Consider the following 5420-nt stretch of genomic DNA (forward strand, 5'->3'; position numbering starts at 1 on the left):
AGCAATGGAGGAGTGTTTCCCTTTCTCCACACCCTCACCAGCATGTACTGTCACTTGAGTTTTTTATTTTAGTCATTCCAATGGTTGTAAGATGGAATCTCAGAGTCATTTTGATTTGTATTTCTCTGATGCCTAAGGACATTGAGCATTTCTTTAAGTGATCTCTGCCATTCGCTATTGCTCTATTGAGAATTCTCTGTTTAATACTGAATCCCATTTTTAATTGGGTTATTTGGTTTGGTGGTGTTTAGTTTCTTCAGCTCTTTATTTTGGATATTAGCCCTTTGTCAGATGCAAGGTTGGTGAAGATTTTTTCCCATTCTGTATGCTGTTGCTTTGTTCTGATGACAGTGTCTTTTGCCTTAAAGAAGCTTCTCAGCCTCATAAGGTCCCATTTATTAATTGTGGACCTTAAGTCCTGGGCTGTTGGAGTTCTGTTCAGGAAGATGTCCCCTATGCCAATGTGTTCCAGGCTCTTCTCCACTTTTTCTTCTAGAAGATTTAGTATTTCTGGTTTTATGTTGAGGTCTTTAATTGACTTGGACTTGACTTTTGTGAATGGGGACAAATATAGGTCTACTTGCATTTTTCTTTTTTTCTCTCCTTTATTAATTTATTCTTGTTACATCTCAATGGTTATCCCATCCCTTGTATCCTCCCATTCTTCCCTCCCTCCCATTTTCCCCTTATTCCCCTCCCCTATGACTATTCCTGAGGGGGATTACCTCCCCCTGTATATGTTCATAGGGTATCAAGTCTCTTCTTGGTAACCTGCTGTCCTTCCTCTGAGTGCCTCCAGGTCTCCCCCTGCAGGGGACATGGTCAAAGGTGAGGCACCAGAGTATGTGAGAAAGTAATATCCCACTCTCCACTCTACTGTGGAGAGTGTTCTGTCCATTGGCTAGATCTGGGTAGGGGTTTAAGGTTTACTGCCTGTATTGTCCTTATGTAGACATCCAGTTATACCAACACCATTTGTTGAAGATGCTATTCTTTTTCAATGGAATAGATATGGTTTCTTTGTCAAAAATCAAGTGTCTGTATGTGTGTGGATTTACTTCTTGGTCTTTAATTCGATTCCATTGATCAACCAGCTTATTACTACCATGCTGTTTAAATTACTGTTGCTCTATAGGACAGCTTGAGATCAGGTATGGAGATTCCTCTGGAGGATCTTTTATTGTACAGGATTGTTTTAGCTATTCTGGGTTTTTTGTTTTCCATTTGAAGTTGAAAATTGATCTTTCACTGTCTTTTAAAAAGTGTGTTGGTGTTTTGATAGGGATTACACTGAATCTGTAGTTTGCTTTCCGAAAGATGGTCATCTTTACTATGTTAATTCTCCTGATCCATGAACAAGGGCGATCTTTCTATCTTTTGATGTCATCTTCAATCTCTTTATTCAGAGATTTAAAATTTTCTTCAAACAAGTCTTTCACTTGCTTGTTTATAGTTACTCCTAGATATTTTGTATTGCTTGTGGCTATCATGAAGGGTGTAGTTTCCCTAATTTCTTTCTCTACACAATTGTCCTTTGTATATAAGAAGGCTACTGAATTTTTTGAGTTAGGTTTGTATCCAACCATTTGCTGAAGGTGTTTTCAACTGTAGGAGTTCTCTGTTTGAATTTTGGGGGTCACTTATGTACACTATCATATCATCTGCAAATAAGGATAATTTGACTTCCTCCTCTCCCATTCATATTCCCTTGATTTTTTTTTTTTGTCTTCTTGCTCTGCCTAGAACTTCAAGAACTATATTGAAGAGATTTGGAGACAATGGACAACCTTGCATGGTTCCCTATTTTAGAGGAAATTCTGTGAGTATCTTTCCATTTAATTTGATGTTGGCTATTGGCTTGCTGTGTATAGCCTTTATTATGTTTTAGGTATGTGCCTTGAATCCCTCATATCTCTAGAACTTTAAACATGAATCGGTGTTGGATTTTGTCAAATGCTTTTGCTGCATCTAAGGAGATGATCATGTGATATTTATTTCAGTTTGTTTATATGGCGGATTACATTGGTGAATTTCTGTATATTAAACCATCCCTGCATGCCTGGAATGAAGCCTACCTGGTCACGGTGAATGATATCTTTGATGTGTTCTTGTATTTGTTTTGCAAGTATTTTATTGAGTATTTTTGCACCAATATTCATGAGAGAAATTGGTCAGGAATTCTCTTTCTTTGTTGGGTCTTTGTGAGGTTTAGGTATCAAAGTGACTGTGGCTCATAGAATAAGTTTGGTAATGTTCTGTCCATTTCTATCTTTTGGAGTAGCTTGAAGAGTATCGGTATTAGTTCTTCTTTGAAGGTCTGGTAGAATTCTGCACTGAAACTGTCTGGCATGGGCTGGTTTTTTTTGTTGTTGTTGTTTGTTTGTTTGTTTTGGTTGGGAGACTTAATGTCTGCTTATATTTCTGTAGCAGAAATAGGACTATTTAATTTGTTTATCAGATCTTGATTCAATTTTGTCAAGAAATTGTTCATTTCCCTTAAGTTTCCAAATATTGTGGCATATATACCTTTGAAGTAGGATCTTATGATTCTTTGTACTTCTTTAGTGTCTGTTGCTTTCTCCCTTTTCATTTCTGACTTTGTTAATTTGGATAGTTTCTCTCTGTCTTTTAGATAGTTTGGCTAGCAGTTTGTCTATCTTGTTGATTTTCTCAAAGAATCAGCTCCTGGTTTTGTTGATTCTGTGAATTGTTCTTTTTGTTACTAATTTATTGATTTCAGTTCTGAGCTTGATTATTTCCAAATGTGTACTCCTCTTGGGTGTTTCACCTTCTTTTTTTCCCTAGGACTTCCAAATTTGTTATTAAATTGCTTATATTATATATTTCTAATTTCTTCATGAAGGCATTTCATGAATTTTCTTAGCACTGCTTTCAATGTGTCCCACAAATTTGGGTCTGTTGTTCCTTCTTGTGGGTCTGTTGTTCCTTCATTTTCATTGAATTTCTGGTAGTCCTTATTTCTTTCTGTATTTCTCCCCTGACCCAGGTGTCATTAATTAGAGAGTTGTTTAGTTTCCATATTTGTATAGGATTTTTGTTATTTTTTGCTGTTGGTAAAGTCCAGCTTTAGAACTTGATGATCTGATAGGATACAAGGTATAATTTCAATTTTGTATCTGTTGAGGCTTGCTTTGTGAACTAGTATGTGGTCAATTTTGGAGAAGTTTCCATAAGGTGCTGAGAAGAAGGTATAATCTTTTCTTTTTGAGTGAAAAGTTCTGTAAATATCTGTGGGATCCATTGGATTCATGACATTGGTGAGTGTCATTATTTTTGGGTTTAGTTTCTGTTTCAATGACCTATCCTTTGGTGAAAATAGGGTGTTGAAGTCTCCCATTACTAAGGCATGAGGAAAAATGTGTGGTTTAAGATTTGTTAATAGTTCTTTTACAAATGTGGGTGTCCTTGTATTGGGAGCATAGATGTTCAGAATTGTGATGCCATCTTGGTTGACTTTACCTTTGATGAGTATGAAGTGTACTTCCTCAACTCTTCTGATTAATTTTCATTGAAACTCCAATTTATTAGATATTATAATGGCCAAGCCAGCCTGCTTCTTGTATCTATTTGCTTGGAATACTTTTTTCCATCCTTTTATCCTGAGGTAATATATGTCCTTGTGGCTGAGATGTGTTTTTTGAATGGAGAAGAATGTTGGTTCTTGTTTATGCATTCATTTAGTAAGTTTGTGTCTTTTTATTGGAGAATTGAGACCATTGATGTTGATAGATATTAATGACCAGTGACAGTTAAGTGCCTTGATTTTGATGTTGGTTGCAGTAGAGAGTTTGTATGGTTGTGTTTTGCAACAGTGAAATTATCTATTTCCTGTCTTATTTTTGTTCTAGTTGGTCCCTTTGGGTCAGAGTTTTCCTTCTTGTAATTTCTGAAGGGATGGATTTGTGGATAGGTACTGTTTGAATTTTTTTTTGCCGTAGAATATCTTGTTTTCTCCATCAACGGTTATTGAAAGTTTCACTGGATATAGTAGTCTGGCCTGGCTACTATGGTCTATTAGGGTTTGAAGGACCTCTGTCCAGGCTCTTCTGGCTTTTATGGTCTGTTCAGAGAAGTTGAGTGTATTTCTGATAGGTTTGCCACTATATGATACTTGGTTATTTTCCATTGCCAATTTTAATATTTTTTAATTGTTCTGTATATTTTGTGTCTTGATTATTATATGACAGAAAGATTTTCTTTTCTGGTCTATTCTATTTGGTGTTCTGTAGGCCTCTTGGATGTTTATATGCATCTCTTCTTTAAACTGAGGAAATTTTCATCTATGATTTTATCAAAAATATTTTCTGGGCCTTGGAGTCAGGCATCTTCTCTTTCTTCAATGCCTATTATCTTCAGGTTTCATCTTTTCATGGTGTCCTTGATTCTTTGGATGTTTTGTGTGAGGAATTTTTCAGATATAACATTTTCTTTGATGGTTGCTTCAAGTTCTATGATAGTATCTTATATTCCCAAGATTCATTCCTCCATCTCTTGAATTCTGTTAGACAAGATTACCTCTGTATTCCTTGCTTTCTTTTCTAAATACTCTTGTTCTTGTCTTTCTTCCATCTGTACCTTTATCATTGTTTCCATTTTCATCTTCAGATCTTGAAATGTTTTATTGATTTCTTTCACCTGACTGTATTTTCCTAAATTTCTTCTAGTGCCTCTTTATAGGCCTCTCTAATGTCTTCAGTCTGTTTGGCTGCATCTTCTTGCATTTGTTTGCAAATTTTATTTGTTTCCTCCATTATCATCTTTATTACTAAGGATGTGAGGTCATTTTCTTGAGTTTCATTTGTGTTTGTGTTCTCAGGGCTGGATTTTTTTTGTGATTACTGGGGTCTGGAGAGGCCATATTGTTTTGTTTTTTTTTTTGTTGTTGTAGTTTGTGTTATTATGCTGGCTTTTAGTCATCTCACGGTCTCTGATATTGAGTGGGAGGTAGCTTCTTGCATCCTTTATTGGTCACTGAGGGCAGTTTGTTGTTGAGTGTTTGTATGTCGAGTGCCCTTGCTTGTGGGGATCAGAGACTTCTTCCCTGGAACAGGCAGGTGACCTGGTTTCAGCTCCAGGGGACTTTGCTTCACACCCTGGCTTCCCCACTGGTTCATCAAAGGTAGGTGCTGGTGCTCAGAAGCCCCAGTGTCAGATCGAGATAGTGTGGGTAGAACCACTAATCCTGTCTTTAGCTGGGCTTTGAATAACCCCCTCAGGCCCTGGGGCTTTCCATCCTAGGCTCAGATCACCCTAGAGTGCCTGAATCCATTCTCTCTTATAGCAGTTGTTTAGGCTTCTACCTGATCCATCCAGGCAGTTTGGCCTAGGTTCTGCCCACCAGGGGGCAAGCAGATACTGCCTTCTGGTTGTTGTTTGTTGGCTTGGTTTCTGTGCTATAC

This window comes from Acomys minous (genome assembly GCF_964271855.1).
Source record: "Acomys minous genome assembly, chromosome: 7".
NCBI lineage: Eukaryota > Metazoa > Chordata > Mammalia > Rodentia > Muridae > Acomys > Acomys minous.